Consider the following 11673-nt stretch of genomic DNA (forward strand, 5'->3'; position numbering starts at 1 on the left):
TTTTAGAGCAGGGTGCTCTGGACCTGCTATGCCCAAGGGACTGAGAAAAGAATATAAAAGCTATTTATCTTTGGTGATTGGATGCAGGTAAGAAACTGAACATATACAAACAGAAGTTGATCATTAATAAATTACGCTGGAATCCTTCAGTGCAACCACAGTAAACGGCATTTCCCACTCCTCGGCTTCCAGCTCTTGTGTAGGTTAAAGCTGCAACAGCCACAAAGCCTTATGTCCAGGGTCAGTTAAGAAGCTAGTCCAATCCCTTGTAGTTCTCTACTGTTCACTCTCTTGGTCCCAGGTTTATATGAATAATTTCCCTTAATATCCTCTGTTATTGCTCGTTGGGGTATTCATGATTGTCCCCAAGTTTTGTGAGCAAGTTGGGAGAAGTGGCTTGGGAAGGTGTGCCATTGTGAAGAGGTTGTGAATAATGATGATGCCTCCCTGGATGATGCACTGGAGGTACCTGTATGTGGCACCACTGAGCTCCGGAAGAATTGCTTGCTGATCTATTACTGACCATGGAGCTGTTATGACAAAGATTTCCTTGTTCACACAGTTTCTTAGGCTTTTTCTGGTATGCAACCGAGGAATTGCGTGGTGAATCTCAGTGAAAGCAGCCTCCCAAATCTCTAGTAAGGCTTGTTCACTATACCAGTCCGTGTGGATGTGCAGACGAGATTCAGGGTCTTTCAATGGGCCTTCAGAAAAGCTGAGAGGTTCTGACTCATGCACATTATGGGCTGCCCCTTGTATCTTCCCTTCCTTGAGGGCTTGGGCTAAGGCTTTCTAGTCCACCAGTCCACCACAGGCTGTATTCACAAGGTACACTTCTTGCCTCATCTGCTAGATAATTAAGCCTTTGATGAGGTGGTGGTTATGGTCACTGAGAATACAGTATAGGGACGCACAGTCACTCTGGTACAGCAGGTCCTACGGGGTGTAGATCCTCTGTACACCCAGGGACCACTAGACCCCATCCTGCAAGTAGGAGTCATAAAAGATGATGCTAAATCCGAAGGCCTTGGCTCCAAAAGTGACCACCTGTCCTGTTCAACCAAAGCCAATGAGGCCCAGCACCTCCGCATGGATGTGGGTGGCTCCTGAGACAACCTCCTGGATTTGCTTGACAATCTGGACCCACATGCTCTCCTGATGCACCTGGTACAGCCATGTGTTCATCTGGTACAGGTTGAGGATGCGGCAGATCATAGAGTTGGCTGGCTCCACGACTGCAGACAGGATGTTGTGCACGGCGATCCCCAGCTCGACAGTGGCTTTGATGTCCATGTTGTCATAGTTGCTGCCTATACGCACAATCATGCTCAAGGCTTTGAACTTCTCCAGATCCTGCCTGGTGAGGAAAATGGTGTGGTACATTATTGTTCCACAATGGCGCTAATAGCTTTGTTTAGCACCTTCTCGTGGATCTCCTGAGTAGCCTGGCAGTCACAGAAGGCCACAGTGGTGAGGTCCTTCAAGATAGGCATCTCTATCATGCAGTCCCAGCCACTGAGAAATGCCACCAGGGGGTGGGGGTGCAGAGGGCCGTTCATGATCTGGGGATGACACCTTCACAAATTCTGTCCAATTGCTGTGGCTTTGTGTTAATCCACAAGGGCCATTTTTTAGCAAATTCTGCAACTCTGATTCAAAAGGCAAAATAGTCTTCTAAGAACTTGGAAGAACTCACAGGAATCCACATACATTACGTCACTATGAACCCATATAAATCTGTCTGAAAACTCTATAGTTCATATGATAGGTTGTCCATCCTTGTAAGGGAATACAGCCTCACTGGTTCAAAATCATTTAAGGTGATGAAACCCTGGTGTGGCTTGGCGCATTCTCTGTGGGTTCAGGGTCTGCCAGAGTGTCATGTGTTGTGTAAGTGGATGCAAGGGGTAAGAGATGCCAGTCCCAGCCAGACTTGCAGAAAGAGTGGCAGAAGCCAGAGAGCTCCATTATCTTTTAATTCCATTTCCCACAAACTTTTTGAAGGCCTCTTGCATTTGTTGAGTGAATGGTGAGGGAAAGAATTTCTGAGTCAAAGGGTTTCAATGGTGGCTTGAAGTCTCCTGATACACAGTATCACTGTGACTTGCAGAAGAGACAAGCCGGTATGCATGTCATCAACAGAATGGATCCGTCCTACTTCTCCCACCAATAATGAGGCTACCAGTTCTATTTTAGCACTGCTAATATGATAAGTGAAAAGTGATTTTTTTTTTATTGTGGTTTTGAGTTTCTATTATTGTGGCACTGTAGGACAGCACTAGACTGTAATCACAAGAGTGGTAGTTCAAACCCACCAGCTGCTCTTGGGAGTCATATTCAGGGCCACTGTGAGTTGGAACCAACTGGAGGGCACAGAACAACAACAATTATACTCCAAAAGGAGTCCTGGTAACATAATGGATTAAGCATTAGACTGTTAACTGAAAGATCAGCAATATGAACCCACCAGGTACTCTTCAGGAGAAAGATGAGCAGTCTGCTTCCGTAAATATTTATAGCCTCAGAAACCCATGGATCAGTTCTATTCTGTCCCACTGGGCCACTATGAGTCAGAATCAATTCAATGGATTTTAAAATTAAACTCCAAGGAGCTCTGGTGGTACAACTTTAAGTGCTCAACTGCTAACTGAAAGGTTACTGGTTCAAACCCACCCAACAGCTTTTTGGAAGAAAAGACCTAGCAATCTGCTTTCATAAAGACCACAATCAAGAAAACCCTATGGGACAGTTCTACTCTGTCTTATAGGGTTACTATGAGGCAAAAATTGATCTGATGGTACCCCAGATAACATTATACTCCTAAGGATCATTGTTTCCTGCTTAATTCTGTTTACATTTTCTCATTTTTTAATTACACATTCATGTCTTTTGTCCAACTATTATTCAGTTTTTAAGCTCACTATACCCTCATCACCACCTAATTCAATAAAAGCCTATTTTACCAAGCCATATGTGTTTCATTCTGCTGTGCATAAGGTCGCTATGAGTCGGTACTGACTTGATACCACCTAACAACATCGTGATCTACTCTACACACATGCACCCCATTCAATGACCAAACGTCATACTTCCTACTACTCTGTTCCTTTCTTTGATTAGACCTATGAGTGCCTCTTTGTTTTCCTGGAGCATGCACCAATTTTATGCCTACCTCAAGGCCTCTGAAAATAAAGGATGAAGTAAGAAAAGGGAGGGGGAGGAGTGTTTTTTCATATGAAACAGGACTCTAGGAAGCCTAGGGCTCTGGAGGTGCTCTAGGGATTACAAAATAGTGAAACATTTTCTATCATTTATCCATCTAACAAATATTTACTAAGCACTTACTATGTGTGACGTGTTGATCTTGGCACCAGGAATATAACCATGGAGAAGACAAAGTCCCTGTCCTCATGGAGTTCAAATTACAGAAAATAAATCTAGATGCATGTCCCAAGAAGAGAAAGGGAGTCAAAGAACAGAAGGTCGTACTCAAGGCCTCTTAGAAGAGGTGGGGTTTGATCAGAGATGTAAATGAAGGTTTGAACCCATCATTATGCTTTCATTAGTGGTGTAGGATAATGCACAGGACTGCAAGCTGCAATGGCAAAGGTTGGTGGTTTAAGCCCACCAGTTGCTCCTTGGAAACCATATACAGGGTTGCTATGAGTTGGAACCTACTTGATGCATTATTACAACAACATACACACACCAGCATCTCCTGAAACACTAAAGGAATCCTTGGTAGTGCAAATGGTTAATATACTGAGCTATTCACAGAAAGGTTGGAAGTTTGAGTTTATCCACAAGTGCTTCAGACAAAAGGCCTACTAATCTTTTGTCAGAAAGTATTGCTACTGGGGGTCCAGATTATACATGCGAAGGATTATTCCATGTGTTTAAGCATGTCTTTGCAATCACTGGATGGCTGTAGACAAGCTCTCTCAGTAGCACACTTGTCTTAGTCTCATTAGGGTGCCTTCAAAGAAAAACTCCACTCAAACTAGTGGCTTCCAATGAGATCTGCTGAGCCACTTTCAAGGCAGAACAGATTGTTCAGAAACTTATTTTCTCAAAGAACATATGGCAATCATGGGGGTTGATTATGAAAAAATTTTAAGAAAACAGAAAACTGTATTGGCAAGAAAAAGGTCTGGAAAGTTGCACCAAATACTTTTTCTACCACGACAATGCATTCGATCACTCTTTGAGGATAGCAATGGCTATTCTATGAGGATTCTATTAGGAAACCTAACTCCATCCACTCTACAGCCCTGATCTTGCCTCTTTTGACTTCTTTTTGTTCCCCAAATTCAAGGAATATTGAAAATGGACATGATTTGAGTCTCTGAGGATGCCAAAACTGACATTCTAATGTGGTGTACATTGAAAAGCTCAGAATCTTTTGGGGTAGGGTTAGAGATGGAAACACTGCCTTCGGAAGTCTATAGACTTAGATGGAGAATATATATGTGTGTGTGTATATATATATATATATATATCCACATTTTGACAGTTTTGCTCAATAAAAAAACTCTTATAGTGTAGTGGGTTACACGTTGGGCTGCTAACCAAGCTAATTCAAGCTCAACAGCTGCTCCACAGGAAAAAGATGACACTTTCTGCTCCCCTAAAGATTTATAGCTTCAGAAACGCTACACACCTACTACTACTATGATCCTGTAGCAATACTTTTGACATGCATAGGATTGCTATGGGAGGGAGTCAAATGAACAACTGGTCTTGGTTTTTTAAATACTGAAGGGGTAGTTGTTGTTGTTAAGTGCCACCAATTCAGTTTTCACCATAGCAACACTGTATAGGGTTTCTGAGGATCGGCTAGTGAGTTTTAACCGCCAAACTGTAGTTCAAACCAACTTTTTGGTCCACTGCTTATCTTACAGCACCACCAGGACCCTGAAAGGATAAGCACTTAAAAAGGGAGTGCTGACAGTACTGTGAATTAAGTACTGAGCTGCTAATCGAAAGGTCGTGGTTCAAACCGACCAGTTGCGCCACTGGAGAAAGATGTGGCAGTCTGCTTCTGTAAAGATTTATAACCTTAGAAGCCCTATGGAGCAGTTCTATTCTGTTCTACGGATCACTATGAGTAAGAATTGACTTGATTGCAATGAGCTGCTTACTTATTTTGGCGTAAGTACTTGGAAACGCAGGACCTACACACAAGTATTGTCAAAAGCCATCTGTCCTTAAGAAATACTGGTGCAGGAAAGGTTTGGGGGCTTAAGTCGCATGGGAGACCCTGCACCCTCTACTATCTTAGCATGAGCCTCAGGAACAAAGCTACTGGAGCTCTGATCCTAGTTCCACATACCTGGGCATGTCACTGACATTTCTGACCCTCAATTTCCTCATCTGCACAATGAGAAACAATCCTACCTACTTCACAGTGGTGTGAGGAGGCTCGAACACAAAAGCCTATAAAGTGCCGTGCCTCCCACTAGTAGGTGCTGCACAAATTCTGACTAATTACTTATATGGCAGGGACACTTAAATGTGGAGGATGACTGGTCAAAGTGACTGATAGAGAAAGGACAGAGAGTCAAAATGGGTTGAAGGAGCGCATATGCTACAGGACCACAATGCTGGAGGAAAGCAAATCTGCTTCCCCACCATCAGAGAGGCTCAGGCACTGGCTTCTTCACTTCAAAAACCTGAAACTGTGATAGCTTTGCAGTGTGCTGACTTCTTCCAGTAAATTTTAGTGTGAAAACAAAATTGATTTATAACAAAAATAAAGTTTTACAGAGTAAATGAACATAGTCTAAATCCAGCATGCAAGGCAATGGAAAGTGTGTGGGTGAAGAGGAGATGCTGCAGACGTGCATCACTGTCACCTGGAGCCACCCGCACTTTCTTACTCACTGTCCCCAGGATGAGAAAGAAACAGTTACAACTCAGGCTGCAGTCAGTTGTTCAACTTGAATACATCACAAACCGCCCACCCTAGGGTTCTTCCTAATCATATATTTTAAACATATAGCACCACTCTTTAAAGCCATTTCTAAAAATCACTTAACTAGGGCAGAAGCTTCTTGTTATTGTTGTTAAGTGCCATCAAGTCAGTTCCAACCCATAGTGACCCTGTGTAGGGTTTCTGAGGGGCGACTGGTGAGCTTGAACTGCTGACCTTGCAGTTCAAAATGACTTTGCCGTCCACAGCGCTACACCAGGACTCCATGATAATTAAGATACTCTCCTAATGAATCTGAAAGTTAACCTGTCACAGGTTGAGACACAACATGACTTTACACTACAGAGGGGTTTCAAAAGTTCATGGGAAAATTCCATTATCTTTTCATTCCATTTTCCATAAACTTTTTTGAAGTTCTCTCATAAATAAACTTACTAGTAATCCTTGATTTGACATACCTTTTTCCTTACAAGACTACAACCTCCTCAGGGCAGAGAATAAGCCAGATTCTTAAAGCCCGAAGGTAGAACTTGGTAATGAGATCAGATGGGGTTCATACTTTCAACTGATGAAGGAAGACCCAAGGACTCCCTTCTCTTAATGTGTGTCATGGTATGACTACCCTGGTTTCAGTCGGGTTCTGGACACACTGATTCAACCTTTCACATGGCTTCCTCTAAAAGATTTTCATGGTCTACACAACTGCCCCATCATGATATCATATTCTAACTCTTTCGAAGAATTTTCTTAGAGAGGAAAATGCTCTTCCTGTTCCATCACCACTATAACGACTTCTGTATCTCTTCACTAAAGACCTCACTAAAGAGCTCTGTATATGAATTTGTTATATTCGCCACAAAACCATTATGTTGTAGAATAAGAAGGGACTTGAGTCCTGGTGTGGTGCTGTGGGCTAATGAGTCAGACTGCAAAGTCATATGAACTGCAAGGTTGGTGGTTCAAGTGCACTTGCTGCTCCTTGGAAACAGGGTCACAATGGGTTGGAATCGACTCGACGGCACTTAACAACAACAACAACAACAAGGGACTTAAGAGATTAATTGAGTCAGTGGTTCTCAAATTTGCTAGTAATGGAACTCTTTTGTTAAGACTATTTTATTCAGAACTTCCAAAATATTAAACAGATCAATGTGATCAATCAGTCTGGACTCACATTATACTTGACAGTCTGCAATACACCTAAGAGAACATGGATTGAACACAAAACCCCTTCATTTTAGGTTATAGAAGCTGAGGTCTAGAGAACTTAAATTTTTCAAATTCACACACAAATATGGACAGATCCAGATTAAAAGTAAGTATCTTCTGAATCTCCTTTGGTTCTTCTTTTATTTATTGTCGATGGTCCCTAGCTCTCTCCACTCTGCGCAGCGAGCACACCACCTCTGCAATGATTCCTCAATCAACAGCCCTCCTGACCACAGTATTCCTCAGATCCCAAAACTGCAACAGCTTCTTATAGCCCAAGGCAGTGTTTTTCAATCATTCTGCACAAAAGAGCTTTAAGGATTTCTTGTTTTCGGTAACTTTCAATGAATGGTTAGATACATCATTTCACAAATTTTAGAAATGACTTCTAGAATTTTTTTGAAAATATATTCTCCAATATGCCATAAGTCAAATATTAGCATAATCAATGCACTAATGTATACTATCATTAACCAACTTTTCAACAGGAATCTAAGTATCTTTGACTTGTCTCATACTTTGACTTATCTCAAAAATCAGTGATTAGAATTTTAATCTTCCACTTGTATTTGGCTTTTGCTGCTGTTGATGTGGAATTCACATGTGCACTCATCATCTATACCATTATGATGCAGGTGAACCAACAGGTTATTTATATACACCTGTGTAGGCTCTGTGGGAATAAGTAGCCCTTTTAAGAACTGACACTATCATAATAATATCATACTACATACAGTTTTTGTGCTGGGGTTAAAGTTTGGGGTATTTCTTGCAATAATACAAGGTATGTTTCAAATGCTGGCATAAAGACATAAAAGCCACAATATTTGACTAATGTCATTTTAAATGCCTAGCATGACCTACTCATTTACTCTTTGGTTCTTTAGGTGAAACTCTTAACTCCAGAAAATGGTCTTGGTTCAGTGTTCAAAGATATGTCAGAGAGATTTTTAAGCCAGGGCAGAGGAAAAACAAAAGCACTTTACTCCCCTGATCTCTGTCCTTTGGTTCATAATGTACTGTTTACTCCCTGTTACCTCCCTCACTCACGTAGGTCATCAACCAGACTAGCTAGCATATGTGAGTGATACAAAAATATTTGCGGAATTGATTTTTCTTGTTAAGTCAGGGAAATAAAATGTTTGAGGGAAAAAAATCTAGAAAGTCAGTTACAGATGAAATTTAAACTGATAACTATGGTTCCCTAAGGGATGTACACTTTAGAAAAGTGTATTTTATACTAAGTTCTGTACCCTAGAGAAATAAGAGCAGTGACACTAATAGACATATGCACATCAATATTCACACACGCACAGTGGCAGCAGCAATGGGCTCATGCATAGCAATGATTGTGGGGATGGCACAGGACCAGGCAATGTTTCCTTCTGTTGTGCATAAGGTCACTATGACTCAGTACTGACTCAATGGCACCTAACAACAATGTTCACACACATACAATGGAATACTATACAATGATAAAAAAAAGTAACAATGAGTCCACAAAACGTAACATGAAGGCATTTGGGGGGATTACGCTGAGTGAAATACGTAAATCACAAGCAGAGAAATAGTGTATGATCCTACTTTTATAAAATGTCAATAATAGGTTTGCACACAGAAGCAATGCTGTTTAATGGTTACCAAGAAACAAGAATGAGAATGATCATTAGATAGTGGCGTGGTGGTTGTGTGCCGTCGAGTTGTTTCTAACTCATAGCAACCCTGGTACAGGGTTCCCAAGGCTGTAAATCTTTACGGGAGCAGACAGACTCATCTTTCTCCCATGGAGCGGATGGTGGATTACAACTGCTGACCTAGTGGCTACCAGTCCAACACGTAATCCACTATGTCACCAGGGCTTCTTCACTAGATAGTGTTGTTACTATTAAGTGTCAATGAGTCAGTTCTGACTCACAGTGACCCTATACATCCAAGGCTGTAAAGCTTTGCGGGATTAAAATGCCTCATCTTTCTCCCATGGAGTGGCTGGTGTGCTTAAACCATTGACCATGTGGTTCACAATCCAGTGCTTACCCATTATAGCCACTGTGCTCCCTTCATTAGACAGTTGTTGTTAAGTGCCACTGAGTCGGTTCTGACTCACAGAGACCCTGAATACGGTTTTCCAAGGAGCAGCTGGTGGGTTTGAACTGCTGACCTTGTGGTTCGCAGTACAGTGCTGATCCACAGCGCCACACCAGAAGTCCTCACTAGATAGTAGACACATGTTAACTCTGGTGAAAGAAAAAGCATAACATACATAACACAGGAGAAGTCAGCACAACATAACCAAGGTAAACAAGACACTGAGAGGTACACAAGAATAAAAGACAACAATGGTAAAATGGTAGCGTGGTGGGTTATGAGTTGGGTTGCTAACCAAAAGCTCAAAAGCAATACTCTCCCAGCCACTCCATGGGAGAAATATGAGGCTTTCTGGTCCTGTAAAGATTTACAGCCTCAGAAGCCATGTACAGGGTTGCCATGAGTTATAACTGACTCCAAGGTACATAACCACCAACCACCTTGGTAAATGGTATAACATATACAGTTTGACAACAGTGTTAACACTCAAAATCTGTGACTAGTTACAAAAGTAGCTATGTATGCTACATAGGTGAGGGACGACTATGGGAGTACACACATGTGAATATAAAGGTACAGTTGTATATATCCTGTGCATACAAGCATGTAAGAAGTACAGTTGTGGCAATTTCTTACACATATCCAAATACCTCAGGGGACTGAGGCTTGAAGTTTAGTTAGGGGACCATCTAGGTCAACTGGCATAACACAGTTCATAAAGATAATGCTCTATATCCTAGTTCAGTGACAATTGTTGTTGTTGTTATGTGCTGTGGAGTTGATTCCAACTCATAGCAACCCTGTACAGGGTTTCTGAGGCTGTAAATCTTTACGGGAGCAGAAAGCCTCATCTTTCTCCCGCAGAACAGCTAGTAGTTTCGAACTGCTAACCTTGAGGCTCAAAGCCCGATTCATAACCACTACACTACCAGAGCTCCTTAGTTTAGTGATAATAGGGTTTTACAAAAGCTTGTGAGCAGCCATCTAAAATACAACTATTGTTTTTTTTCCTGTTGGGAGCAAGGAGAGTGAAAGAAAGACCCAAGAAAACTATGAGTCCATAGGACTAATGGCCCAAATGAACCTGAGACCGAAAGAATTAGATGGTATCCAGCTGCCACAACTGACTGCTCTGACCCAAGACATAATAGAAAGGCCCAGTAAGTATAAAAAAAAAAAAAATGTAGAACAAAATTCAAATTGAAACAAAAAAACAGAGTTAACTGGACTACAACAGAGACTGAACCCCTGAGACTGTCACACTAAGTCACTCGTATTTTTGCCCCTAAGACACTCTTTTAACCTAGAACTCAAGCTCTCCTGAAAGTTATCTTCCAGGCAAATAATAGAACAGCCTATAGAATACACAGTAATACCCATAAAGGAATGTGTTCAGTTAATCATGCAAGACCAAATAGGCAACATTTTCCCAAAAGCACAGTGGAGAAGATAGGGAGGGACAGGGAAACTAAAAGGATGAAAATGGGGAAAACCCCATTACCATCGAGTCAATTCATACACATAGCAACCCTGAGACCATAAATCTTTACAGAAGCAGACAGCCTCATCTTTCCCCCAAGGAGTGGCTGGTGAGTTTGAACCACCAACCTTAACGTTAGTTGCCCAATAACAAACAGAAACAGAGAAACTGTGAAAAAGGGAGAGTGCTGACACATTACAGGGATAGCAACCAATGTCAATGAACAGTCTGTGTATGAATTGCTGAATGGTCAACTAAATTGCTGTGCAAACTTTCACCTAAAACACAATTAAACGTAAAAAACAAAACAAAACAAAAGTCCTCTATCAAGTAAAAGGAAGAAAATCTGAGACAGTTTTGAATTCCCAAATGATCAAAAACAAAATATACAACAGTTACTTCTTTTTAATGAAAACTAAAAATGTCAAAATAATTCAGAATACCCCACACATTTGATGTTAACATTCTTTTGTTTAATGATTAATACAGAATATACTTGTTGAGAAGAAAAAAAAAAAATCACAATTCAAAACTGTGTGTTCCTTCTCAGATAAAACAAACTTTAAGGCATAAGCCAGCTTAATAGATAAAAGATGGACATTATCTCATGATTAAAGGGACAATTGAGCAAAATGAAACAACCATATTAAATATCTATGCTCCCAATGAAAGAGCGCCACAATATCTAAAACAAACTCTAATAGATTTGAAGAAAGAACTAGATGAATCAACAATAATAGTGGGCGACTTTAATACACCGCTTTCAAAAATGGACAGAACAACCAGAAAGAAACTTGACAGACACAGAAGAATTAAACAAAACAATCAACCAACTGGACTTTATGGACGTGTACAGAGCATTCAACCCAACAACTAAACAATACACATTCTTTTCAAGTGCACATGGAACATTCTCCAGAATAGACCACGTTTTAGGCCACAAAACAACAATAGAAATACCAAGGAA

The 11673-nt window shown here is 41.0% G+C and overlaps 1 protein-coding gene and 1 pseudogene across 1 annotated transcript in view; both read right to left on the minus strand.

Annotated features, from left to right (window-relative positions):
• The window catches only part of ATRN (attractin), a 271410-nt gene that overhangs the window by 147658 nt on the left and 112079 nt on the right, over window positions 1–11673 (minus strand). The gene's annotated exons all lie outside the window — the stretch shown is intronic.
• On the minus strand, window positions 335–1628 carry LOC102836424 (annotated as a pseudogene).

Source organism: Chrysochloris asiatica, unplaced genomic scaffold, assembly GCF_000296735.1.
Source record: "Chrysochloris asiatica unplaced genomic scaffold, ChrAsi1.0 scaffold00304, whole genome shotgun sequence".
NCBI lineage: Eukaryota > Metazoa > Chordata > Mammalia > Afrosoricida > Chrysochloridae > Chrysochloris > Chrysochloris asiatica.